General features: G+C 43.8%; 47 non-coding genes across 47 annotated transcripts; all 47 read right to left on the minus strand.

Moving 5' to 3' along the window:
* Positions 1-24: 24 nt before the first annotated feature.
* Positions 25-143, minus strand: LOC134110671 (5S ribosomal RNA). The gene has a single exon (XR_009944055.1). It is a non-coding gene; the product is annotated as a 5S ribosomal RNA (ribosomal RNA).
* A 339-nt stretch (positions 144-482) lies between these two features.
* LOC134110672 (5S ribosomal RNA) lies at positions 483-601 on the minus strand. Its single transcript, XR_009944056.1, has one exon. It is a non-coding gene; the product is annotated as a 5S ribosomal RNA (ribosomal RNA).
* Positions 602-995: 394 nt separating this feature from the next.
* Positions 996-1,114, minus strand: LOC134110673 (5S ribosomal RNA). The gene has a single exon (XR_009944057.1). It is a non-coding gene; the product is annotated as a 5S ribosomal RNA (ribosomal RNA).
* Positions 1,115-1,453: 339 nt separating this feature from the next.
* On the minus strand, positions 1,454-1,572 carry LOC134111073 (5S ribosomal RNA). The gene has a single exon (XR_009944456.1). It is a non-coding gene; the product is annotated as a 5S ribosomal RNA (ribosomal RNA).
* Positions 1,573-1,966: 394 nt separating this feature from the next.
* On the minus strand, positions 1,967-2,085 carry LOC134110674 (5S ribosomal RNA). The gene has a single exon (XR_009944058.1). It is a non-coding gene; the product is annotated as a 5S ribosomal RNA (ribosomal RNA).
* A 339-nt stretch (positions 2,086-2,424) lies between these two features.
* LOC134110676 (5S ribosomal RNA) lies at positions 2,425-2,543 on the minus strand. Its single transcript, XR_009944060.1, has one exon. It is a non-coding gene; the product is annotated as a 5S ribosomal RNA (ribosomal RNA).
* A 394-nt stretch (positions 2,544-2,937) lies between these two features.
* Positions 2,938-3,056, minus strand: LOC134110677 (5S ribosomal RNA). The gene has a single exon (XR_009944061.1). It is a non-coding gene; the product is annotated as a 5S ribosomal RNA (ribosomal RNA).
* Positions 3,057-3,395: 339 nt separating this feature from the next.
* LOC134111074 (5S ribosomal RNA) lies at positions 3,396-3,514 on the minus strand. The gene has a single exon (XR_009944457.1). It is a non-coding gene; the product is annotated as a 5S ribosomal RNA (ribosomal RNA).
* A 394-nt stretch (positions 3,515-3,908) lies between these two features.
* Positions 3,909-4,027, minus strand: LOC134110678 (5S ribosomal RNA). Its single transcript, XR_009944062.1, has one exon. It is a non-coding gene; the product is annotated as a 5S ribosomal RNA (ribosomal RNA).
* A 339-nt stretch (positions 4,028-4,366) lies between these two features.
* Positions 4,367-4,485, minus strand: LOC134111076 (5S ribosomal RNA). The gene has a single exon (XR_009944459.1). It is a non-coding gene; the product is annotated as a 5S ribosomal RNA (ribosomal RNA).
* A 394-nt stretch (positions 4,486-4,879) lies between these two features.
* Positions 4,880-4,998, minus strand: LOC134110679 (5S ribosomal RNA). The gene has a single exon (XR_009944063.1). It is a non-coding gene; the product is annotated as a 5S ribosomal RNA (ribosomal RNA).
* A 339-nt stretch (positions 4,999-5,337) lies between these two features.
* LOC134111077 (5S ribosomal RNA) lies at positions 5,338-5,456 on the minus strand. Its single transcript, XR_009944460.1, has one exon. It is a non-coding gene; the product is annotated as a 5S ribosomal RNA (ribosomal RNA).
* A 394-nt stretch (positions 5,457-5,850) lies between these two features.
* Positions 5,851-5,969, minus strand: LOC134110680 (5S ribosomal RNA). Its single transcript, XR_009944064.1, has one exon. It is a non-coding gene; the product is annotated as a 5S ribosomal RNA (ribosomal RNA).
* A 339-nt stretch (positions 5,970-6,308) lies between these two features.
* LOC134111078 (5S ribosomal RNA) lies at positions 6,309-6,427 on the minus strand. Its single transcript, XR_009944461.1, has one exon. It is a non-coding gene; the product is annotated as a 5S ribosomal RNA (ribosomal RNA).
* A 394-nt stretch (positions 6,428-6,821) lies between these two features.
* On the minus strand, positions 6,822-6,940 carry LOC134110681 (5S ribosomal RNA). The gene has a single exon (XR_009944065.1). It is a non-coding gene; the product is annotated as a 5S ribosomal RNA (ribosomal RNA).
* Positions 6,941-7,279: 339 nt separating this feature from the next.
* Positions 7,280-7,398, minus strand: LOC134111386 (5S ribosomal RNA). Its single transcript, XR_009944769.1, has one exon. It is a non-coding gene; the product is annotated as a 5S ribosomal RNA (ribosomal RNA).
* A 394-nt stretch (positions 7,399-7,792) lies between these two features.
* On the minus strand, positions 7,793-7,911 carry LOC134110682 (5S ribosomal RNA). Its single transcript, XR_009944066.1, has one exon. It is a non-coding gene; the product is annotated as a 5S ribosomal RNA (ribosomal RNA).
* A 339-nt stretch (positions 7,912-8,250) lies between these two features.
* On the minus strand, positions 8,251-8,369 carry LOC134111079 (5S ribosomal RNA). Its single transcript, XR_009944462.1, has one exon. It is a non-coding gene; the product is annotated as a 5S ribosomal RNA (ribosomal RNA).
* Positions 8,370-8,763: 394 nt separating this feature from the next.
* LOC134110683 (5S ribosomal RNA) lies at positions 8,764-8,882 on the minus strand. The gene has a single exon (XR_009944067.1). It is a non-coding gene; the product is annotated as a 5S ribosomal RNA (ribosomal RNA).
* A 339-nt stretch (positions 8,883-9,221) lies between these two features.
* LOC134111080 (5S ribosomal RNA) lies at positions 9,222-9,340 on the minus strand. The gene has a single exon (XR_009944463.1). It is a non-coding gene; the product is annotated as a 5S ribosomal RNA (ribosomal RNA).
* Positions 9,341-9,734: 394 nt separating this feature from the next.
* Positions 9,735-9,853, minus strand: LOC134110684 (5S ribosomal RNA). The gene has a single exon (XR_009944068.1). It is a non-coding gene; the product is annotated as a 5S ribosomal RNA (ribosomal RNA).
* Positions 9,854-10,192: 339 nt separating this feature from the next.
* LOC134111081 (5S ribosomal RNA) lies at positions 10,193-10,311 on the minus strand. The gene has a single exon (XR_009944464.1). It is a non-coding gene; the product is annotated as a 5S ribosomal RNA (ribosomal RNA).
* Positions 10,312-10,705: 394 nt separating this feature from the next.
* Positions 10,706-10,824, minus strand: LOC134110685 (5S ribosomal RNA). Its single transcript, XR_009944069.1, has one exon. It is a non-coding gene; the product is annotated as a 5S ribosomal RNA (ribosomal RNA).
* A 339-nt stretch (positions 10,825-11,163) lies between these two features.
* Positions 11,164-11,282, minus strand: LOC134111082 (5S ribosomal RNA). Its single transcript, XR_009944465.1, has one exon. It is a non-coding gene; the product is annotated as a 5S ribosomal RNA (ribosomal RNA).
* Positions 11,283-11,676: 394 nt separating this feature from the next.
* Positions 11,677-11,795, minus strand: LOC134111387 (5S ribosomal RNA). Its single transcript, XR_009944770.1, has one exon. It is a non-coding gene; the product is annotated as a 5S ribosomal RNA (ribosomal RNA).
* A 339-nt stretch (positions 11,796-12,134) lies between these two features.
* On the minus strand, positions 12,135-12,253 carry LOC134110687 (5S ribosomal RNA). Its single transcript, XR_009944071.1, has one exon. It is a non-coding gene; the product is annotated as a 5S ribosomal RNA (ribosomal RNA).
* Positions 12,254-12,647: 394 nt separating this feature from the next.
* Positions 12,648-12,766, minus strand: LOC134110688 (5S ribosomal RNA). The gene has a single exon (XR_009944072.1). It is a non-coding gene; the product is annotated as a 5S ribosomal RNA (ribosomal RNA).
* A 339-nt stretch (positions 12,767-13,105) lies between these two features.
* LOC134111083 (5S ribosomal RNA) lies at positions 13,106-13,224 on the minus strand. Its single transcript, XR_009944466.1, has one exon. It is a non-coding gene; the product is annotated as a 5S ribosomal RNA (ribosomal RNA).
* Positions 13,225-13,618: 394 nt separating this feature from the next.
* LOC134111388 (5S ribosomal RNA) lies at positions 13,619-13,737 on the minus strand. Its single transcript, XR_009944771.1, has one exon. It is a non-coding gene; the product is annotated as a 5S ribosomal RNA (ribosomal RNA).
* A 339-nt stretch (positions 13,738-14,076) lies between these two features.
* On the minus strand, positions 14,077-14,195 carry LOC134111084 (5S ribosomal RNA). The gene has a single exon (XR_009944467.1). It is a non-coding gene; the product is annotated as a 5S ribosomal RNA (ribosomal RNA).
* A 394-nt stretch (positions 14,196-14,589) lies between these two features.
* Positions 14,590-14,708, minus strand: LOC134110689 (5S ribosomal RNA). Its single transcript, XR_009944073.1, has one exon. It is a non-coding gene; the product is annotated as a 5S ribosomal RNA (ribosomal RNA).
* Positions 14,709-15,047: 339 nt separating this feature from the next.
* On the minus strand, positions 15,048-15,166 carry LOC134111085 (5S ribosomal RNA). The gene has a single exon (XR_009944468.1). It is a non-coding gene; the product is annotated as a 5S ribosomal RNA (ribosomal RNA).
* A 394-nt stretch (positions 15,167-15,560) lies between these two features.
* LOC134110690 (5S ribosomal RNA) lies at positions 15,561-15,679 on the minus strand. Its single transcript, XR_009944074.1, has one exon. It is a non-coding gene; the product is annotated as a 5S ribosomal RNA (ribosomal RNA).
* Positions 15,680-16,018: 339 nt separating this feature from the next.
* LOC134111087 (5S ribosomal RNA) lies at positions 16,019-16,137 on the minus strand. The gene has a single exon (XR_009944470.1). It is a non-coding gene; the product is annotated as a 5S ribosomal RNA (ribosomal RNA).
* Positions 16,138-16,531: 394 nt separating this feature from the next.
* On the minus strand, positions 16,532-16,650 carry LOC134110691 (5S ribosomal RNA). The gene has a single exon (XR_009944075.1). It is a non-coding gene; the product is annotated as a 5S ribosomal RNA (ribosomal RNA).
* Positions 16,651-16,989: 339 nt separating this feature from the next.
* Positions 16,990-17,108, minus strand: LOC134110692 (5S ribosomal RNA). The gene has a single exon (XR_009944076.1). It is a non-coding gene; the product is annotated as a 5S ribosomal RNA (ribosomal RNA).
* A 394-nt stretch (positions 17,109-17,502) lies between these two features.
* Positions 17,503-17,621, minus strand: LOC134110693 (5S ribosomal RNA). The gene has a single exon (XR_009944077.1). It is a non-coding gene; the product is annotated as a 5S ribosomal RNA (ribosomal RNA).
* Positions 17,622-17,960: 339 nt separating this feature from the next.
* On the minus strand, positions 17,961-18,079 carry LOC134111088 (5S ribosomal RNA). The gene has a single exon (XR_009944471.1). It is a non-coding gene; the product is annotated as a 5S ribosomal RNA (ribosomal RNA).
* Positions 18,080-18,473: 394 nt separating this feature from the next.
* LOC134110694 (5S ribosomal RNA) lies at positions 18,474-18,592 on the minus strand. The gene has a single exon (XR_009944078.1). It is a non-coding gene; the product is annotated as a 5S ribosomal RNA (ribosomal RNA).
* Positions 18,593-18,931: 339 nt separating this feature from the next.
* Positions 18,932-19,050, minus strand: LOC134111089 (5S ribosomal RNA). Its single transcript, XR_009944472.1, has one exon. It is a non-coding gene; the product is annotated as a 5S ribosomal RNA (ribosomal RNA).
* A 394-nt stretch (positions 19,051-19,444) lies between these two features.
* LOC134110695 (5S ribosomal RNA) lies at positions 19,445-19,563 on the minus strand. The gene has a single exon (XR_009944079.1). It is a non-coding gene; the product is annotated as a 5S ribosomal RNA (ribosomal RNA).
* A 339-nt stretch (positions 19,564-19,902) lies between these two features.
* On the minus strand, positions 19,903-20,021 carry LOC134110696 (5S ribosomal RNA). The gene has a single exon (XR_009944080.1). It is a non-coding gene; the product is annotated as a 5S ribosomal RNA (ribosomal RNA).
* Positions 20,022-20,415: 394 nt separating this feature from the next.
* LOC134110698 (5S ribosomal RNA) lies at positions 20,416-20,534 on the minus strand. The gene has a single exon (XR_009944082.1). It is a non-coding gene; the product is annotated as a 5S ribosomal RNA (ribosomal RNA).
* Positions 20,535-20,873: 339 nt separating this feature from the next.
* Positions 20,874-20,992, minus strand: LOC134111090 (5S ribosomal RNA). Its single transcript, XR_009944473.1, has one exon. It is a non-coding gene; the product is annotated as a 5S ribosomal RNA (ribosomal RNA).
* A 394-nt stretch (positions 20,993-21,386) lies between these two features.
* Positions 21,387-21,505, minus strand: LOC134110699 (5S ribosomal RNA). The gene has a single exon (XR_009944083.1). It is a non-coding gene; the product is annotated as a 5S ribosomal RNA (ribosomal RNA).
* A 339-nt stretch (positions 21,506-21,844) lies between these two features.
* On the minus strand, positions 21,845-21,963 carry LOC134111091 (5S ribosomal RNA). Its single transcript, XR_009944474.1, has one exon. It is a non-coding gene; the product is annotated as a 5S ribosomal RNA (ribosomal RNA).
* Positions 21,964-22,357: 394 nt separating this feature from the next.
* LOC134110700 (5S ribosomal RNA) lies at positions 22,358-22,476 on the minus strand. The gene has a single exon (XR_009944084.1). It is a non-coding gene; the product is annotated as a 5S ribosomal RNA (ribosomal RNA).
* Positions 22,477-22,632: the final 156 nt, after the last annotated feature.

Here is a 22,632-nt window from a genome sequence, read left to right on the forward strand (position 1 = left end):
GCAGCTTTCAGAGAGAAGTGAAAAAGCTTACGGCACCTGGGATTCCCAGGCGGTCTTCCATCCAGGTACTAACCAGGCCCTGCTCTGCTTAGCTTCCGAGATCAGACGAGATCGGGCGGAACCAGAGAGGTATGGCCGTAAGCTGCTTTTTATCTTTTTCCTAATCCTTTATAATGCGTCAAAAAATTATGTCACGCCTGCCGTTGGCATCTTTGTGTGGGTTAAATAAGGGTATGCAAAGAAGGCTGTGACATCCTATGGCGAAAATTGGATGGACTAGAGAAGACCCGCCCAGGAGTCCCAGCCAATCGGTGGATGGCCATTGCAGTCCCCGCCACCTCAAATGGCCTGACGATGGTATGGACGTAAGCCACCTTTCATCTTCTTCCTATTGCATCTCTTCTACAATGTGATCAACTTTTTACAATTGTGTAGGTGTACAAGCTACGGCGCTGGGCGGCTTTCAGAGAGAGAAGTGAAAAAGCTTACGGCACCTGGGATTCCCAGGCGGTCTTCCATCCAGGTACTAACCAGGCCCTGCTCTGCTTAGCTTCCGAGATCAGACGAGATCGGGCGGAACCAGAGAGGTATGGCCGTAAGCTGCTTTTCATCTTTTTCCTAATCCTTTAAAACGTGTCAAAGATAATCAGAAGTTTCTTTTTCTAAAATTGAAGCAGTTCTTAGCATTGGCAAGAGAGGTTCCTAAAACCTAAAGGGAACTTTACTTTTCTTCTTTGGTAAATCTAACATGTTTGGTTAGCACCTGTATTTCAACGGCTAAATTACAAACAAAAGTATGCCAATTGTTAAATGTTGATCAACACTAATTTAGCAACCATGAAACGGAATCATGTTTGATAATATTGTCTAAATGCCTTTCATATCCAACGTTAAAACAACAATAAACATGCATCTCTTCAACAATGTGATATACTTTTTGTAATTTGTAGGTGTACAATCTGCGGCGCTCTGCAGCTTTCAGAGAGAAGTGAAAAAGCTTACGGCACCTGGGATTCCCAGGCGGTCTTCCATCCAGGTACTAACCAGGCCCTGCTCTGCTTAGCTTCCGAGATCAGACGAGATCGGGCGGAACCAGAGAGGTATGGCCGTAAGCTGCTTTTTATCTTTTTCCTAATCCTTTATAATGCGTCAAAAAATTATGTCACGCCTGCCGTTGGCATCTTTGTGTGGGTTAAATAAGGGTATGCAAAGAAGGCTGTGACATCCTATGGCGAAAATTGGATGGACTAGAGAAGACCCGCCCAGGAGTCCCAGCCAATCGGTGGATGGCCATTGCAGTCCCCGCCACCTCAAATGGCCTGACGATGGTATGGACGTAAGCCACCTTTCATCTTCTTCCTATTGCATCTCTTCTACAATGTGATCAACTTTTTACAATTGTGTAGGTGTACAAGCTACGGCGCTGGGCGGCTTTCAGAGAGAGAAGTGAAAAAGCTTACGGCACCTGGGATTCCCAGGCGGTCTTCCATTCAGGTACTAACCAGGCCCTGCTCTGCTTAGCTTCCGAGATCAGACGAGATCGGGCGGAACCAGAGAGGTATGGCCGTAAGCTGCTTTTCATCTTTTTCCTAATCCTTTAAAACGTGTCAAAGATAATCAGAAGTTTCTTTTTCTAAAATTGAAGCAGTTCTTAGCATTGGCAAGAGAGGTTCCTAAAACCTAAAGGGAACTTTACTTTTCTTCTTTGGTAAATCTAACATGTTTGGTTAGCACCTGTATTTCAACGGCTAAATTACAAACAAAAGTATGCCAATTGTTAAATGTTGATCAACACTAATTTAGCAACCATGAAACGGAATCATGTTTGATAATATTGTCTAAATGCCTTTCATATCCAACGTTAAAACAACAATAAACATGCATCTCTTCAACAATGTGATATACTTTTTGTAATTTGTAGGTGTACAATCTGCGGCGCTCTGCAGCTTTCAGAGAGAAGTGAAATAGCTTACGGCACCTGGGATTCCCAGGCGGTCTTCCATCCAGGTACTAACCAGGCCCTGCTCTGCTTAGCTTCCGAGATCAGACGAGATCGGGCGGAACCAGAGAGGTATGGCCGTAAGCTGCTTTTTATCTTTTTCCTAATCCTTTATAATGCGTCAAAAAATTATGTCACGCCTGCCGTTGGCATCTTTGTGTGGGTTAAATAAGGGTATGCAAAGAAGGCTGTGACATCCTATGGCGAAAATTGGATGGACTAGAGAAGACCCGCCCAGGAGTCCCAGCCAATCGGTGGATGGCCATTGCAGTCCCCGCCACCTCAAATGGCCTGACGATGGTATGGACGTAAGCCACCTTTCATCTTCTTCCTATTGCATCTCTTCTACAATGTGATCAACTTTTTACAATTGTGTAGGTGTACAAGCTACGGCGCTGGGCGGCTTTCAGAGAGAGAAGTGAAAAAGCTTACGGCACCTGGGATTCCCAGGCGGTCTTCCATCCAGGTACTAACCAGGCCCTGCTCTGCTTAGCTTCCGAGATCAGACGAGATCGGGCGGAACCAGAGAGGTATGGCCGTAAGCTGCTTTTCATCTTTTTCCTAATCCTTTAAAACGTGTCAAAGATAATCAGAAGTTTCTTTTTCTAAAATTGAAGCAGTTCTTAGCATTGGCAAGAGAGGTTCCTAAAACCTAAAGGGAACTTTACTTTTCTTCTTTGGTAAATCTAACATGTTTGGTTAGCACCTGTATTTCAACGGCTAAATTACAAACAAAAGTATGCCAATTGTTAAATGTTGATCAACACTAATTTAGCAACCATGAAACGGAATCATGTTTGATAATATTGTCTAAATGCCTTTCATATCCAACGTTAAAACAACAATAAACATGCATCTCTTCAACAATGTGATATACTTTTTGTAATTTGTAGGTGTACAATCTGCGGCGCTCTGCAGCTTTCAGAGAGAAGTGAAAAAGCTTACGGCACCTGGGATTCCCAGGCGGTCTTCCATCCAGGTACTAACCAGGCCCTGCTCTGCTTAGCTTCCGAGATCAGACGAGATCGGGCGGAACCAGAGAGGTATGGCCGTAAGCTGCTTTTTATCTTTTTCCTAATCCTTTATAATGCGTCAAAAAATTATGTCACGCCTGCCGTTGGCATCTTTGTGTGGGTTAAATAAGGGTATGCAAAGAAGGCTGTGACATCCTATGGCGAAAATTGGATGGACTAGAGAAGACCCGCCCAGGAGTCCCAGCCAATCGGTGGATGGCCATTGCAGTCCCCGCCACCTCAAATGGCCTGACGATGGTATGGACGTAAGCCACCTTTCATCTTCTTCCTATTGCATCTCTTCTACAATGTGATCAACTTTTTACAATTGTGTAGGTGTACAAGCTACGGCGCTGGGCGGCTTTCAGAGAGAGAAGTGAAAAAGCTTACGGCACCTGGGATTCCCAGGCGGTCTTCCATTCAGGTACTAACCAGGCCCTGCTCTGCTTAGCTTCCGAGATCAGACGAGATCGGGCGGAACCAGAGAGGTATGGCCGTAAGCTGCTTTTCATCTTTTTCCTAATCCTTTAAAACGTGTCAAAGATAATCAGAAGTTTCTTTTTCTAAAATTGAAGCAGTTCTTAGCATTGGCAAGAGAGGTTCCTAAAACCTAAAGGGAACTTTACTTTTCTTCTTTGGTAAATCTAACATGTTTGGTTAGCACCTGTATTTCAACGGCTAAATTACAAACAAAAGTATGCCAATTGTTAAATGTTGATCAACACTAATTTAGCAACCATGAAACGGAATCATGTTTGATAATATTGTCTAAATGCCTTTCATATCCAACGTTAAAACAACAATAAACATGCATCTCTTCAACAATGTGATATACTTTTTGTAATTTGTAGGTGTACAATCTGCGGCGCTCTGCAGCTTTCAGAGAGAAGTGAAAAAGCTTACGGCACCTGGGATTCCCAGGCGGTCTTCCATCCAGGTACTAACCAGGCCCTGCTCTGCTTAGCTTCCGAGATCAGACGAGATCGGGCGGAACCAGAGAGGTATGGCCGTAAGCTGCTTTTTATCTTTTTCCTAATCCTTTATAATGCGTCAAAAAATTATGTCACGCCTGCCGTTGGCATCTTTGTGTGGGTTAAATAAGGGTATGCAAAGAAGGCTGTGACATCCTATGGCGAAAATTGGATGGACTAGAGAAGACCCGCCCAGGAGTCCCAGCCAATCGGTGGATGGCCATTGCAGTCCCCGCCACCTCAAATGGCCTGACGATGGTATGGACGTAAGCCACCTTTCATCTTCTTCCTATTGCATCTCTTCTACAATGTGATCAACTTTTTACAATTGTGTAGGTGTACAAGCTACGGCGCTGGGCGGCTTTCAGAGAGAGAAGTGAAAAAGCTTACGGCACCTGGGATTCCCAGGCGGTCTTCCATTCAGGTACTAACCAGGCCCTGCTCTGCTTAGCTTCCGAGATCAGACGAGATCGGGCGGAACCAGAGAGGTATGGCCGTAAGCTGCTTTTCATCTTTTTCCTAATCCTTTAAAACGTGTCAAAGATAATCAGAAGTTTCTTTTTCTAAAATTGAAGCAGTTCTTAGCATTGGCAAGAGAGGTTCCTAAAACCTAAAGGGAACTTTACTTTTCTTCTTTGGTAAATCTAACATGTTTGGTTAGCACCTGTATTTCAACGGCTAAATTACAAACAAAAGTATGCCAATTGTTAAATGTTGATCAACACTAATTTAGCAACCATGAAACGGAATCATGTTTGATAATATTGTCTAAATGCCTTTCATATCCAACGTTAAAACAACAATAAACATGCATCTCTTCAACAATGTGATATACTTTTTGTAATTTGTAGGTGTACAATCTGCGGCGCTCTGCAGCTTTCAGAGAGAAGTGAAAAAGCTTACGGCACCTGGGATTCCCAGGCGGTCTTCCATCCAGGTACTAACCAGGCCCTGCTCTGCTTAGCTTCCGAGATCAGACGAGATCGGGCGGAACCAGAGAGGTATGGCCGTAAGCTGCTTTTTATCTTTTTCCTAATCCTTTATAATGCGTCAAAAAATTATGTCACGCCTGCCGTTGGCATCTTTGTGTGGGTTAAATAAGGGTATGCAAAGAAGGCTGTGACATCCTATGGCGAAAATTGGATGGACTAGAGAAGACCCGCCCAGGAGTCCCAGCCAATCGGTGGATGGCCATTGCAGTCCCCGCCACCTCAAATGGCCTGACGATGGTATGGACGTAAGCCACCTTTCATCTTCTTCCTATTGCATCTCTTCTACAATGTGATCAACTTTTTACAATTGTGTAGGTGTACAAGCTACGGCGCTGGGCGGCTTTCAGAGAGAGAAGTGAAAAAGCTTACGGCACCTGGGATTCCCAGGCGGTCTTCCATTCAGGTACTAACCAGGCCCTGCTCTGCTTAGCTTCCGAGATCAGACGAGATCGGGCGGAACCAGAGAGGTATGGCCGTAAGCTGCTTTTCATCTTTTTCCTAATCCTTTAAAACGTGTCAAAGATAATCAGAAGTTTCTTTTTCTAAAATTGAAGCAGTTCTTAGCATTGGCAAGAGAGGTTCCTAAAACCTAAAGGGAACTTTACTTTTCTTCTTTGGTAAATCTAACATGTTTGGTTAGCACCTGTATTTCAACGGCTAAATTACAAACAAAAGTATGCCAATTGTTAAATGTTGATCAACACTAATTTAGCAACCATGAAACGGAATCATGTTTGATAATATTGTCTAAATGCCTTTCATATCCAACGTTAAAACAACAATAAACATGCATCTCTTCAACAATGTGATATACTTTTTGTAATTTGTAGGTGTACAATCTGCGGCGCTCTGCAGCTTTCAGAGAGAAGTGAAAAAGCTTACGGCACCTGGGATTCCCAGGCGGTCTTCCATCCAGGTACTAACCAGGCCCTGCTCTGCTTAGCTTCCGAGATCAGACGAGATCGGGCGGAACCAGAGAGGTATGGCCGTAAGCTGCTTTTTATCTTTTTCCTAATCCTTTATAATGCGTCAAAAAATTATGTCACGCCTGCCGTTGGCATCTTTGTGTGGGTTAAATAAGGGTATGCAAAGAAGGCTGTGACATCCTATGGCGAAAATTGGATGGACTAGAGAAGACCCGCCCAGGAGTCCCAGCCAATCGGTGGATGGCCATTGCAGTCCCCGCCACCTCAAATGGCCTGACGATGGTATGGACGTAAGCCACCTTTCATCTTCTTCCTATTGCATCTCTTCTACAATGTGATCAACTTTTTACAATTGTGTAGGTGTACAAGCTACGGCGCTGGGCGGCTTTCAGAGAGAGAAGTGAAAAAGCTTACGGCACCTGGGATTCCCAGGCGGTCTTCCATTCAGGTACTAACCAGGCCCTGCTCTGCTTAGCTTCCGAGATCAGACGAGATCGGGCGGAACCAGAGAGGTATGGCCGTAAGCTGCTTTTCATCTTTTTCCTAATCCTTTAAAACGTGTCAAAGATAATCAGAAGTTTCTTTTTCTAAAATTGAAGCAGTTCTTAGCATTGGCAAGAGAGGTTCCTAAAACCTAAAGGGAACTTTACTTTTCTTCTTTGGTAAATCTAACATGTTTGGTTAGCACCTGTATTTCAACGGCTAAATTACAAACAAAAGTATGCCAATTGTTAAATGTTGATCAACACTAATTTAGCAACCATGAAACGGAATCATGTTTGATAATATTGTCTAAATGCCTTTCATATCCAACGTTAAAACAACAATAAACATGCATCTCTTCAACAATGTGATATACTTTTTGTAATTTGTAGGTGTACAATCTGCGGCGCTCTGCAGCTTTCAGAGAGAAGTGAAAAAGCTTACGGCACCTGGGATTCCCAGGCGGTCTTCCATCCAGGTACTAACCAGGCCCTGCTCTGCTTAGCTTCCGAGATCAGACGAGATCGGGCGGAACCAGAGAGGTATGGCCGTAAGCTGCTTTTTATCTTTTTCCTAATCCTTTATAATGCGTCAAAAAATTATGTCACGCCTGCCGTTGGCATCTTTGTGTGGGTTAAATAAGGGTATGCAAAGAAGGCTGTGACATCCTATGGCGAAAATTGGATGGACTAGAGAAGACCCGCCCAGGAGTCCCAGCCAATCGGTGGATGGCCATTGCAGTCCCCGCCACCTCAAATGGCCTGACGATGGTATGGACGTAAGCCACCTTTCATCTTCTTCCTATTGCATCTCTTCTACAATGTGATCAACTTTTTACAATTGTGTAGGTGTACAAGCTACGGCGCTGGGCGGCTTTCAGAGAGAGAAGTGAAAAAGCTTACGGCACTTGGGATTCCCAGGCGGTCTTCCATCCAGGTACTAACCAGGCCCTGCTCTGCTTAGCTTCCGAGATCAGACGAGATCGGGCGGAACCAGAGAGGTATGGCCGTAAGCTGCTTTTCATCTTTTTCCTAATCCTTTAAAACGTGTCAAAGATAATCAGAAGTTTCTTTTTCTAAAATTGAAGCAGTTCTTAGCATTGGCAAGAGAGGTTCCTAAAACCTAAAGGGAACTTTACTTTTCTTCTTTGGTAAATCTAACATGTTTGGTTAGCACCTGTATTTCAACGGCTAAATTACAAACAAAAGTATGCCAATTGTTAAATGTTGATCAACACTAATTTAGCAACCATGAAACGGAATCATGTTTGATAATATTGTCTAAATGCCTTTCATATCCAACGTTAAAACAACAATAAACATGCATCTCTTCAACAATGTGATATACTTTTTGTAATTTGTAGGTGTACAATCTGCGGCGCTCTGCAGCTTTCAGAGAGAAGTGAAAAAGCTTACGGCACCTGGGATTCCCAGGCGGTCTTCCATCCAGGTACTAACCAGGCCCTGCTCTGCTTAGCTTCCGAGATCAGACGAGATCGGGCGGAACCAGAGAGGTATGGCCGTAAGCTGCTTTTTATCTTTTTCCTAATCCTTTATAATGCGTCAAAAAATTATGTCACGCCTGCCGTTGGCATCTTTGTGTGGGTTAAATAAGGGTATGCAAAGAAGGCTGTGACATCCTATGGCGAAAATTGGATGGACTAGAGAAGACCCGCCCAGGAGTCCCAGCCAATCGGTGGATGGCCATTGCAGTCCCCGCCACCTCAAATGGCCTGACGATGGTATGGACGTAAGCCACCTTTCATCTTCTTCCTATTGCATCTCTTCTACAATGTGATCAACTTTTTACAATTGTGTAGGTGTACAAGCTACGGCGCTGGGCGGCTTTCAGAGAGAGAAGTGAAAAAGCTTACGGCACCTGGGATTCCCAGGCGGTCTTCCATTCAGGTACTAACCAGGCCCTGCTCTGCTTAGCTTCCGAGATCAGACGAGATCGGGCGGAACCAGAGAGGTATGGCCGTAAGCTGCTTTTCATCTTTTTCCTAATCCTTTAAAACGTGTCAAAGATAATCAGAAGTTTCTTTTTCTAAAATTGAAGCAGTTCTTAGCATTGGCAAGAGAGGTTCCTAAAACCTAAAGGGAACTTTACTTTTCTTCTTTGGTAAATCTAACATGTTTGGTTAGCACCTGTATTTCAACGGCTAAATTACAAACAAAAGTATGCCAATTGTTAAATGTTGATCAACACTAATTTAGCAACCATGAAACGGAATCATGTTTGATAATATTGTCTAAATGCCTTTCATATCCAACGTTAAAACAACAATAAACATGCATCTCTTCAACAATGTGATATACTTTTTGTAATTTGTAGGTGTACAATCTGCGGCGCTCTGCAGCTTTCAGAGAGAAGTGAAAAAGCTTACGGCACCTGGGATTCCCAGGCGGTCTTCCATCCAGGTACTAACCAGGCCCTGCTCTGCTTAGCTTCCGAGATCAGACGAGATCGGGCGGAACCAGAGAGGTATGGCCGTAAGCTGCTTTTTATCTTTTTCCTAATCCTTTATAATGCGTCAAAAAATTATGTCACGCCTGCCGTTGGCATCTTTGTGTGGGTTAAATAAGGGTATGCAAAGAAGGCTGTGACATCCTATGGCGAAAATTGGATGGACTAGAGAAGACCCGCCCAGGAGTCCCAGCCAATCGGTGGATGGCCATTGCAGTCCCCGCCACCTCAAATGGCCTGACGATGGTATGGACGTAAGCCACCTTTCATCTTCTTCCTATTGCATCTCTTCTACAATGTGATCAACTTTTTACAATTGTGTAGGTGTACAAGCTACGGCGCTGGGCGGCTTTCAGAGAGAGAAGTGAAAAAGCTTACGGCACCTGGGATTCCCAGGCGGTCTTCCATTCAGGTACTAACCAGGCCCTGCTCTGCTTAGCTTCCGAGATCAGACGAGATCGGGCGGAACCAGAGAGGTATGGCCGTAAGCTGCTTTTCATCTTTTTCCTAATCCTTTAAAACGTGTCAAAGATAATCAGAAGTTTCTTTTTCTAAAATTGAAGCAGTTCTTAGCATTGGCAAGAGAGGTTCCTAAAACCTAAAGGGAACTTTACTTTTCTTCTTTGGTAAATCTAACATGTTTGGTTAGCACCTGTATTTCAACGGCTAAATTACAAACAAAAGTATGCCAATTGTTAAATGTTGATCAACACTAATTTAGCAACCATGAAACGGAATCATGTTTGATAATATTGTCTAAATGCCTTTCATATCCAACGTTAAAACAACAATAAACATGCATCTCTTCAACAATGTGATATACTTTTTGTAATTTGTAGGTGTACAATCTGCGGCGCTCTGCAGCTTTCAGAGAGAAGTGAAAAAGCTTACGGCACCTGGGATTCCCAGGCGGTCTTCCATCCAGGTACTAACCAGGCCCTGCTCTGCTTAGCTTCCGAGATCAGACGAGATCGGGCGGAACCAGAGAGGTATGGCCGTAAGCTGCTTTTTATCTTTTTCCTAATCCTTTATAATGCGTCAAAAAATTATGTCACGCCTGCCGTTGGCATCTTTGTGTGGGTTAAATAAGGGTATGCAAAGAAGGCTGTGACATCCTATGGCGAAAATTGGATGGACTAGAGAAGACCCGCCCAGGAGTCCCAGCCAATCGGTGGATGGCCATTGCAGTCCCCGCCACCTCAAATGGCCTGACGATGGTATGGACGTAAGCCACCTTTCATCTTCTTCCTATTGCATCTCTTCTACAATGTGATCAACTTTTTACAATTGTGTAGGTGTACAAGCTACGGCGCTGGGCGGCTTTCAGAGAGAGAAGTGAAAAAGCTTACGGCACCTGGGATTCCCAGGCGGTCTTCCATTCAGGTACTAACCAGGCCCTGCTCTGCTTAGCTTCCGAGATCAGACGAGATCGGGCGGAACCAGAGAGGTATGGCCGTAAGCTGCTTTTCATCTTTTTCCTAATCCTTTAAAACGTGTCAAAGATAATCAGAAGTTTCTTTTTCTAAAATTGAAGCAGTTCTTAGCATTGGCAAGAGAGGTTCCTAAAACCTAAAGGGAACTTTACTTTTCTTCTTTGGTAAATCTAACATGTTTGGTTAGCACCTGTATTTCAACGGCTAAATTACAAACAAAAGTATGCCAATTGTTAAATGTTGATCAACACTAATTTAGCAACCATGAAACGGAATCATGTTTGATAATATTGTCTAAATGCCTTTCATATCCAACGTTAAAACAACAATAAACATGCATCTCTTCAACAATGTGATATACTTTTTGTAATTTGTAGGTGTACAATCTGCGGCGCTCTGCAGCTTTCAGAGAGAAGTGAAAAAGCTTACGGCACCTGGGATTCCCAGGCGGTCTTCCATCCAGGTACTAACCAGGCCCTGCTCTGCTTAGCTTCCGAGATCAGACGAGATCGGGCGGAACCAGAGAGGTATGGCCGTAAGCTGCTTTTTATCTTTTTCCTAATCCTTTATAATGCGTCAAAAAATTATGTCACGCCTGCCGTTGGCATCTTTGTGTGGGTTAAATAAGGGTATGCAAAGAAGGCTGTGACATCCTATGGCGAAAATTGGATGGACTAGAGAAGACCCGCCCAGGAGTCCCAGCCAATCGGTGGATGGCCATTGCAGTCCCCGCCACCTCAAATGGCCTGACGATGGTATGGACGTAAGCCACCTTTCATCTTCTTCCTATTGCATCTCTTCTACAATGTGATCAACTTTTTACAATTGTGTAGGTGTACAAGCTACGGCGCTGGGCGGCTTTCAGAGAGAGAAGTGAAAAAGCTTACGGCACCTGGGATTCCCAGGCGGTCTTCCATTCAGGTACTAACCAGGCCCTGCTCTGCTTAGCTTCCGAGATCAGACGAGATCGGGCGGAACCAGAGAGGTATGGCCGTAAGCTGCTTTTCATCTTTTTCCTAATCCTTTAAAACGTGTCAAAGATAATCAGAAGTTTCTTTTTCTAAAATTTAAGCAGTTCTTAGCATTGGCAAGAGAGGTTCCTAAAACCTAAAGGGAACTTTACTTTTCTTCTTTGGTAAATCTAACATGTTTGGTTAGCACCTGTATTTCAACGGCTAAATTACAAACAAAAGTATGCCAATTGTTAAATGTTGATCAACACTAATTTAGCAACCATGAAACGGAATCATGTTTGATAATATTGTCTAAATGCCTTTCATATCCAACGTTAAAACAACAATAAACATGCATCTCTTCAACAATGTGATATACTTTTTGTAATTTGTAGGTGTACAATCTGCGGCGCTCTGCAGCTTTCAGAGAGAAGTGAAAAAGCTTACGGCACCTGGGATTCCCAGGCGGTCTTCCATCCAGGTACTAACCAGGCCCTGGTCTGCTTAGCTTCCGAGATCAGACGAGATCGGGCGGAACCAGAGAGGTATGGCCGTAAGCTGCTTTTTATCTTTTTCCTAATCCTTTATAATGCGTCAAAAAATTATGTCACGCCTGCCATTGGCATCTTTGTGTGGGTTAAATAAGGGTATGCAAAGAAGGCTGTGACATCCTATGGCGAAAATTGGATGGACTAGAGAAGACCCGCCCAGGAGTCCCAGCCAATCGGTGGATGGCCATTGCAGTCCCCGCCACCTCAAATGGCCTGACGATGGTATGGACGTAAGCCACCTTTCATCTTCTTCCTATTGCATCTCTTCTACAATGTGATCAACTTTTTACAATTGTGTAGGTGTACAAGCTACGGCGCTGGGCGGCTTTCAGAGAGAGAAGTGAAAAAGCTTACGGCACCTGGGATTCCCAGGCGGTCTTCCATCCAGGTACTAACCAGGCCCTGCTCTGCTTAGCTTCCGAGATCAGACGAGATCGGGCGGAACCAGAGAGGTATGGCCGTAAGCTGCTTTTCATCTTTTTCCTAATCCTTTAAAACGTGTCAAAGATAATCAGAAGTTTCTTTTTCTAAAATTGAAGCAGTTCTTAGCATTGGCAAGAGAGGTTCCTAAAACCTAAAGGGAACTTTACTTTTCTTCTTTGGTAAATCTAACATGTTTGGTTAGCACCTGTATTTCAACGGCTAAATTACAAACAAAAGTATGCCAATTGTTAAATGTTGATCAACACTAATTTAGCAACCATGAAACGGAATCATGTTTGATAATATTGTCTAAATGCCTTTCATATCCAACGTTAAAACAACAATAAACATGCATCTCTTCAACAATGTGATATACTTTTTGTAATTTGTAGGTGTACAATCTGCGGCGCTCTGCAGCTTTCAGAGAGAAGTGAAAAAGCTTACGGCACCTGGGATTCCCAGGCGGTCTTCCATCCAGGTACTAACCAGGCCCTGCTCTGCTTAGCTTCCGAGATCAGACGAGATCGGGCGGAACCAGAGAGGTATGGCCGTAAGCTGCTTTTTATCTTTTTCCTAATCCTTTATAATGCGTCAAAAAATTATGTCACGCCTGCCGTTGGCATCTTTGTGTGGGTTAAATAAGGGTATGCAAAGAAGGCTGTGACATCCTATGGCGAAAATTGGATGGACTAGAGAAGACCCGCCCAGGAGTCCCAGCCAATCGGTGGATGGCCATTGCAGTCCCCGCCACCTCAAATGGCCTGACGATGGTATGGACGTAAGCCACCTTTCATCTTCTTCCTATTGCATCTCTTCTACAATGTGATCAACTTTTTACAATTGTGTAGGTGTACAAGCTACGGCGCTGGGCGGCTTTCAGAGAGAGAAGTGAAAAAGCTTACGGCACCTGGGATTCCCAGGCGGTCTTCCATTCAGGTACTAACCAGGCCCTGCTCTGCTTAGCTTCCGAGATCAGACGAGATCGGGCGGAACCAGAGAGGTATGGCCGTAAGCTGCTTTTCATCTTTTTCCTAATCCTTTAAAACGTGTCAAAGATAATCAGAAGTTTCTTTTTCTAAAATTGAAGCAGTTCTTAGCATTGGCAAGAGAGGTTCCTAAAACCTAAAGGGAACTTTACTTTTCTTCTTTGGTAAATCTAACATGTTTGGTTAGCACCTGTATTTCAACGGCTAAATTACAAACAAAAGTATGCCAATTGTTAAATGTTGATCAACACTAATTTAGCAACCATGAAACGGAATCATGTTTGATAATATTGTCTAAATGCCTTTCATATCCAACGTTAAAACAACAATAAACATGCATCTCTTCAACAATGTGATATACTTTTTGTAATTTGTAGGTGTACAATCTGCGGCGCTCTGCAGCTTTCAGAGAGAAGTGAAAAAGCTTACGGCACCTGGGATTCCCAGGCGGTCTTCCATCCAGGTACTAACCAGGCCCTGGTCTGCTTAGCTTCCGAGATCAGACGAGATCGGGCGGAACCAGAGAGGTATGGCCGTAAGCTGCTTTTTATCTTTTTCCTAATCCTTTATAATGCGTCAAAAAATTATGTCACGCCTGCCGTTGGCATCTTTGTGTGGGTTAAATAAGGGTATGCAAAGAAGGCTGTGACATCCTATGGCGAAAATTGGATGGACTAGAGAAGACCCGCCCAGGAGTCCCAGCCAATCGGTGGATGGCCATTGCAGTCCCCGCCACCTCAAATGGCCTGACGATGGTATGGACGTAAGCCACCTTTCATCTTCTTCCTATTGCATCTCTTCTACAATGTGATCAACTTTTTACAATTGTGTAGGTGTACAAGCTACGGCGCTGGGCGGCTTTCAGAGAGAGAAGTGAAAAAGCTTACGGCACCTGGGATTCCCAGGCGGTCTTCCATTCAGGTACTAACCAGGCCCTGCTCTGCTTAGCTTCCGAGATCAGACGAGATCGGGCGGAACCAGAGAGGTATGGCCGTAAGCTGCTTTTCATCTTTTTCCTAATCCTTTAAAACGTGTCAAAGATAATCAGAAGTTTCTTTTTCTAAAATTGAAGCAGTTCTTAGCATTGGCAAGAGAGGTTCCTAAAACCTAAAGGGAACTTTACTTTTCTTCTTTGGTAAATCTAACATGTTTGGTTAGCACCTGTATTTCAACGGCTAAATTACAAACAAAAGTATGCCAATTGTTAAATGTTGATCAACACTAATTTAGCAACCATGAAACGGAATCATGTTTGATAATATTGTCTAAATGCCTTTCATATCCAACGTTAAAACAACAATAAACATGCATCTCTTCAACAATGTGATATACTTTTTGTAATTTGTAGGTGTACAATCTGCGGCGCTCTGCAGCTTTCAGAGAGAAGTGAAAAAGCTTACGGCACCTGGGATTCCCAGGCGGTCTTCCATCCAGGTACTAACCAGGCCCTGCTCTGCTTAGCTTCCGAGATCAGACGAGATCGGGCGGAACCAGAGAGGTATGGCCGTAAGCTGCTTTTTATCTTTTTCCTAATCCTTTATAATGCGTCAAAAAATTATGTCACGCCTGCCGTTGGCATCTTTGTGTGGGTTAAATAAGGGTATGCAAAGAAGGCTGTGACATCCTATGGCGAAAATTGGATGGACTAGAGAAGACCCGCCCAGGAGTCCCAGCCAATCGGTGGATGGCCATTGCAGTCCCCGCCACCTCAAATGGCCTGACGATGGTATGGACGTAAGCCACCTTTCATCTTCTTCCTATTGCATCTCTTCTACAATGTGATCAACTTTTTACAATTGTGTAGGTGTACAAGCTACGGCGCTGGGCGGCTTTCAGAGAGAGAAGTGAAAAAGCTTACGGCACCTGGGATTCCCAGGCGGTCTTCCATTCAGGTACTAACCAGGCCCTGCTCTGCTTAGCTTCCGAGATCAGACGAGATCGGGCGGAACCAGAGAGGTATGGCCGTAAGCTGCTTTTCATCTTTTTCCTAATCCTTTAAAACGTGTCAAAGATAATCAGAAGTTTCTTTTTCTAAAATTGAAGCAGTTCTTAGCATTGGCAAGAGAGGTTCCTAAAACCTAAAGGGAACTTTACTTTTCTTCTTTGGTAAATCTAACATGTTTGGTTAGCACCTGTATTTCAACGGCTAAATTACAAACAAAAGTATGCCAATTGTTAAATGTTGATCAACACTAATTTAGCAACCATGAAACGGAATCATGTTTGATAATATTGTCTAAATGCCTTTCATATCCAACGTTAAAACAACAATAAACATGCATCTCTTCAACAATGTGATATACTTTTTGTAATTTGTAGGTGTACAATCTGCGGCGCTCTGCAGCTTTCAGAGAGAAGTGAAAAAGCTTACGGCACCTGGGATTCCCAGGCGGTCTTCCATCCAGGTACTAACCAGGCCCTGCTCTGCTTAGCTTCCGAGATCAGACGAGATCGGGCGGAACCAGAGAGGTATGGCCGTAAGCGGCTTTTTATCTTTTTCCTAATCCTTTATAATGCGTCAAAAAATTATGTCACGCCTGCCGTTGGCATCTTTGTGTGGGTTAAATAAGGGTATGCAAAGAAGGCTGTGACATCCTATGGCGAAAATTGGATGGACTAGAGAAGACCCGCCCAGGAGTCCCAGCCAATCGGTGGATGGCCATTGCAGTCCCCGCCACCTCAAATGGCCTGACGATGGTATGGACGTAAGCCACCTTTCATCTTCTTCCTATTGCATCTCTTCTACAATGTGATCAACTTTTTACAATTGTGTAGGTGTACAAGCTACGGCGCTGGGCGGCTTTCAGAGAGAGAAGTGAAAAAGCTTACGGCACCTGGGATTCCCAGGCGGTCTTCCATTCAGGTACTAACCAGGCCCTGCTCTGCTTAGCTTCCGAGATCAGACGAGATCGGGCGGAACCAGAGAGGTATGGCCGTAAGCTGCTTTTCATCTTTTTCCTAATCCTTTAAAACGTGTCAAAGATAATCAGAAGTTTCTTTTTCTAAAATTGAAGCAGTTCTTAGCATTGGCAAGAGAGGTTCCTAAAACCTAAAGGGAACTTTACTTTTCTTCTTTGGTAAATCTAACATGTTTGGTTAGCACCTGTATTTCAACGGCTAAATTACAAACAAAAGTATGCCAATTGTTAAATGTTGATCAACACTAATTTAGCAACCATGAAACGGAATCATGTTTGATAATATTGTCTAAATGCCTTTCATATCCAACGTTAAAACAACAATAAACATGCATCTCTTCAACAATGTGATATACTTTTTGTAATTTGTAGGTGTACAATCTGCGGCGCTCTGCAGCTTTCAGAGAGAAGTGAAAAAGCTTACGGCACCTGGGATTCCCAGGCGGTCTTCCATCCAGGTACTAACCAGGCCCTGCTCTGCTTAGCTTCCGAGATCAGACGAGATCGGGCGGAACCAGAGAGGTATGGCCGTAAGCTGCTTTTTATCTTTTTCCTAATCCTTTATAATGCGTCAAAAAATTATGTCACGCCTGCCATTGGCATCTTTGTGTGGGTTAAATAAGGGTATGCAAAGAAGGCTGTGACATCCTATGGCGAAAATTGGATGGACTAGAGAAGACCCGCCCAGGAGTCCCAGCCAATCGGTGGATGGCCATTGCAGTCCCCGCCACCTCAAATGGCCTGACGATGGTATGGACGTAAGCCACCTTTCATCTTCTTCCTATTGCATCTCTTCTACAATGTGATCAACTTTTTACAATTGTGTAGGTGTACAAGCTACGGCGCTGGGCGGCTTTCAGAGAGAGAAGTGAAAAAGCTTACGGCACCTGGGATTCCCAGGCGGTCTTCCATCCAGGTACTAACCAGGCCCTGCTCTGCTTAGCTTCCGAGATCAGACGAGATCGGGCGGAACCAGAGAGGTATGGCCGTAAGCTGCTTTTCATCTTTTTCCTAATCCTTTAAAACGTGTCAAAGATAATCAGAAGTTTCTTTTTCTAAAATTGAAGCAGTTCTTAGCATTGGCAAGAGAGGTTCCTAAAACCTAAAGGGAACTTTACTTTTCTTCTTTGGTAAATCTAACATGTTTGGTTAGCACCTGTATTTCAACGGCTAAATTACAAACAAAAGTATGCCAATTGTTAAATGTTGATCAACACTAATTTAGCAACCATGAAACGGAATCATGTTTGATAATATTGTCTAAATGCCTTTCATATCCAACGTTAAAACAACAATAAACATGCATCTCTTCAACAATGTGATATACTTTTTGTAATTTGTAGGTGTACAATCTGCGGCGCTCTGCAGCTTTCAGAGAGAAGTGAAAAAGCTTACGGCACCTGGGATTCCCAGGCGGTCTTCCATCCAGGTACTAACCAGGCCCTGCTCTGCTTAGCTTCCGAGATCAGACGAGATCGGGCGGAACCAGAGAGGTATGGCCGTAAGCTGCTTTTTATCTTTTTCCTAATCCTTTATAATGCGTCAAAAAATTATGTCACGCCTGCCGTTGGCATCTTTGTGTGGGTTAAATAAGGGTATGCAAAGAAGGCTGTGACATCCTATGGCGAAAATTGGATGGACTAGAGAAGACCCGCCCAGGAGTCCCAGCCAATCGGTGGATGGCCATTGCAGTCCCCGCCACCTCAAATGGCCTGACGATGGTATGGACGTAAGCCACCTTTCATCTTCTTCCTATTGCATCTCTTCTACAATGTGATCAACTTTTTACAATTGTGTAGGTGTACAAGCTACGGCGCTGGGCGGCTTTCAGAGAGAGAAGTGAAAAAGCTTACGGCACCTGGGATTCCCAGGCGGTCTTCCATTCAGGTACTAACCAGGCCCTGCTCTGCTTAGCTTCCGAGATCAGACGAGATCGGGCGGAACCAGAGAGGTATGGCCGTAAGCTGCTTTTCATCTTTTTCCTAATCCTTTAAAACGTGTCAAAGATAATCAGAAGTTTCTTTTTCTAAAATTGAAGCAGTTCTTAGCATTGGCAAGAGAGGTTCCTAAAACCTAAAGGGAACTTTACTTTTCTTCTTTGGTAAATCTAACATGTTTGGTTAGCACCTGTATTTCAACGGCTAAATTACAAACAAAAGTATGCCAATTGTTAAATGTTGATCAACACTAATTTAGCAACCATGAAACGGAATCATGTTTGATAATATTGTCTAAATGCCTTTCATATCCAACGTTAAAACAACAATAAACATGCATCTCTTCAACAATGTGATATACTTTTTGTAATTTGTAGGTGTACAATCTGCGGCGCTCTGCAGCTTTCAGAGAGAAGTGAAAAAGCTTACGGCACCTGGGATTCCCAGGCGGTCTTCCATCCAGGTACTAACCAGGCCCTGCTCTGCTTAGCTTCCGAGATCAGACGAGATCGGGCGGAACCAGAGAGGTATGGCCGTAAGCTGCTTTTTATCTTTTTCCTAATCCTTTATAATGCGTCAAAAAATTATGTCACGCCTGCCGTTGGCATCTTTGTGTGGGTTAAATAAGGGTATGCAAAGAAGGCTGTGACATCCTATGGCGAAAATTGGATGGACTAGAGAAGACCCGCCCAGGAGTCCCAGCCAATCGGTGGATGGCCATTGCAGTCCCCGCCACCTCAAATGGCCTGACGATGGTATGGACGTAAGCCACCTTTCATCTTCTTCCTATTGCATCTCTTCTACAATGTGATCAACTTTTTACAATTGTGTAGGTGTACAAGCTACGGCGCTGGGCGGCTTTCAGAGAGAGAAGTGAAAAAGCTTACGGCACCTGGGATTCCCAGGCGGTCTTCCATTCAGGTACTAACCAGGCCCTGCTCTGCTTAGCTTCCGAGATCAGACGAGATCGGGCGGAACCAGAGAGGTATGGCCGTAAGCTGCTTTTCATCTTTTTCCTAATCCTTTAAAACGTGTCAAAGATAATCAGAAGTTTCTTTTTCTAAAATTGAAGCAGTTCTTAGCATTGGCAAGAGAGGTTCCTAAAACCTAAAGGGAACTTTACTTTTCTTCTTTGGTAAATCTAACATGTTTGGTTAGCACCTGTATTTCAACGGCTAAATTACAAACAAAAGTATGCCAATTGTTAAATGTTGATCAACACTAATTTAGCAACCATGAAACGGAATCATGTTTGATAATATTGTCTAAATGCCTTTCATATCCAACGTTAAAACAACAATAAACATGCATCTCTTCAACAATGTGATATACTTTTTGTAATTTGTAGGTGTACAATCTGCGGCGCTCTGCAGCTTTCAGAGAGAAGTGAAAAAGCTTACGGCACCTGGGATTCCCAGGCGGTCTTCCATCCAGGTACTAACCAGGCCCTGCTCTGCTTAGCTTCCGAGATCAGACGAGATCGGGCGGAACCAGAGAGGTATGGCCGTAAGCTGCTTTTTATCTTTTTCCTAATCCTTTATAATGCGTCAAAAAATTATGTCACGCCTGCCATTGGCATCTTTGTGTGGGTTAAATAAGGGTATGCAAAGAAGGCTGTGACATCCTATGGCGAAAATTGGATGGACTAGAGAAGACCCGCCCAGGAGTCCCAGCCAATCGGTGGATGGCCATTGCAGTCCCCGCCACCTCAAATGGCCTGACGATGGTATGGACGTAAGCCACCTTTCATCTTCTTCCTATTGCATCTCTTCTACAATGTGATCAACTTTTTACAATTGTGTAGGTGTACAAGCTACGGCGCTGGGCGGCTTTCAGAGAGAGAAGTGAAAAAGCTTACGGCACCTGGGATTCCCAGGCGGTCTTCCATCCAGGTACTAACCAGGCCCTGCTCTGCTTAGCTTCCGAGATCAGACGAGATCGGGCGGAACCAGAGAGGTATGGCCGTAAGCTGCTTTTCATCTTTTTCCTAATCCTTTAAAACGTGTCAAAGATAATCAGAAGTTTCTTTTTCTAAAATTGAAGCAGTTCTTAGCATTGGCAAGAGAGGTTCCTAAAACCTAAAGGGAACTTTACTTTTCTTCTTTGGTAAATCTAACATGTTTGGTTAGCACCTGTATTTCAACGGCTAAATTACAAACAAAAGTATGCCAATTGTTAAATGTTGATCAACACTAATTTAGCAACCATGAAACGGAATCATGTTTGATAATATTGTCTAAATGCCTTTCATATCCAACGTTAAAACAACAATAAACATGCATCTCTTCAACAATGTGATATACTTTTTGTAATTTGTAGGTGTACAATCTGCGGCGCTCTGCAGCTTTCAGAGAGAAGTGAAAAAGCTTACGGCACCTGGGATTCCCAGGCGGTCTTCCATCCAGGTACTAACCAGGCCCTGCTCTGCTTAGCTTCCGAGATCAGACGAGATCGGGCGGAACCAGAGAGGTATGGCCGTAAGCTGCTTTTTATCTTTTTCCTAATCCTTTATAATGCGTCAAAAAATTATGTCACGCCTGCCGTTGGCATCTTTGTGTGGGTTAAATAAGGGTATGCAAAGAAGGCTGTGACATCCTATGGCGAAAATTGGATGGACTAGAGAAGACCCGCCCAGGAGTCCCAGCCAATCGGTGGATGGCCATTGCAGTCCCCGCCACCTCAAATGGCCTGACGATGGTATGGACGTAAGCCACCTTTCATCTTCTTCCTATTGCATCTCTTCTACAATGTGATCAACTTTTTACAATTGTGTAGGTGTACAAGCTACGGCGCTGGGCGGCTTTCAGAGAGAGAAGTGAAAAAGCTTACGGCACCTGGGATTCCCAGGCGGTCTTCCATTCAGGTACTAACCAGGCCCTGCTCTGCTTAGCTTCCGAGATCAGACGAGATCGGGCGGAACCAGAGAGGTATGGCCGTAAGCTGCTTTTCATCTTTTTCCTAATCCTTTAAAACGTGTCAAAGATAATCAGAAGTTTCTTTTTCTAAAATTGAAGCAGTTCTTAGCATTGGCAAGAGAGGTTCCTAAAACCTAAAGGGAACTTTACTTTTCTTCTTTGGTAAATCTAACATGTTTGGTTAGCACCTGTATTTCAACGGCTAAATTACAAACAAAAGTATGCCAATTGTTAAATGTTGATCAACACTAATTTAGCAACCATGAAACGGAATCATGTTTGATAATATTGTCTAAATGCCTTTCATATCCAACGTTAAAACAACAATAAACATGCATCTCTTCAACAATGTGATATACTTTTTGTAATTTGTAGGTGTACAATCTGCGGCGCTCTGCAGCTTTCAGAGAGAAGTGAAAAAGCTTACGGCACCTGGGATTCCCAGGCGGTCTTCCATCCAGGTACTAACCAGGCCCTGCTCTGCTTAGCTTCCGAGATCAGACGAGATCGGGCGGAACCAGAGAGGTATGGCCGTAAGCTGCTTTTTATCTTTTTCCTAATCCTTTATAATGCGTCAAAAAATTATGTCACGCCTGCCGTTGGCATCTTTGTGTGGGTTAAATAAGGGTATGCAAAGAAGGCTGTGACATCCTATGGCGAAAATTGGATGGACTAGAGAAGACCCGCCCAGGAGTCCCAGCCAATCGGTGGATGGCCATTGCAGTCCCCGCCACCTCAAATGGCCTGACGATGGTATGGACGTAAGCCACCTTTCATCTTCTTCCTATTGCATCTCTTCTACAATGTGATCAACTTTTTACAATTGTGTAGGTGTACAAGCTACGGCGCTGGGCGGCTTTCAGAGAGAGAAGTGAAAAAGCTTACGGCACCTGGGATTCCCAGGCGGTCTTCCATTCAGGTACTAACCAGGCCCTGCTCTGCTTAGCTTCCGAGATCAGACGAGATCGGGCGGAACCAGAGAGGTATGGCCGTAAGCTGCTTTTCATCTTTTTCCTAATCCTTTAAAACGTGTCAAAGATAATCAGAAGTTTCTTTTTCTAAAATTGAAGCAGTTCTTAGCATTGGCAAGAGAGGTTCCTAAAACCTAAAGGGAACTTTACTTTTCTTCTTTGGTAAATCTAACATGTTTGGTTAGCACCTGTATTTCAACGGCTAAATTACAAACAAAAGTATGCCAATTGTTAAATGTTGATCAACACTAATTTAGCAACCATGAAACGGAATCATGTTTGATAATATTGTCTAAATGCCTTTCATATCCAACGTTAAAACAACAATAAACATGCATCTCTTCAACAATGTGATATACTTTTTGTAATTTGTAGGTGTACAATCTGCGGCGCTCTGCAGCTTTCAGAGAGAAGTGAAAAAGCTTACGGCACCTGGGATTCCCAGGCGGTCTTCCATCCAGGTACTAACCAGGCCCTGCTCTGCTTAGCTTCCGAGATCAGACGAGATCGGGCGGAACCAGAGAGGTATGGCCGTAAGCTGCTTTTTATCTTTTTCCTAATCCTTTATAATGCGTCAAAAAATTATGTCACGCCTGCCGTTGGCATCTTTGTGTGGGTTAAATAAGGGTATGCAAAGAAGGCTGTGACATCCTATGGCGAAAATTGGATGGACTAGAGAAGACCCGCCCAGGAGT

This window comes from Pungitius pungitius, unplaced genomic scaffold (genome assembly GCF_949316345.1).
Source record: "Pungitius pungitius unplaced genomic scaffold, fPunPun2.1 scaffold_29, whole genome shotgun sequence".
Classification (NCBI taxonomy): Eukaryota; Metazoa; Chordata; class Actinopteri; order Perciformes; family Gasterosteidae; genus Pungitius; species Pungitius pungitius.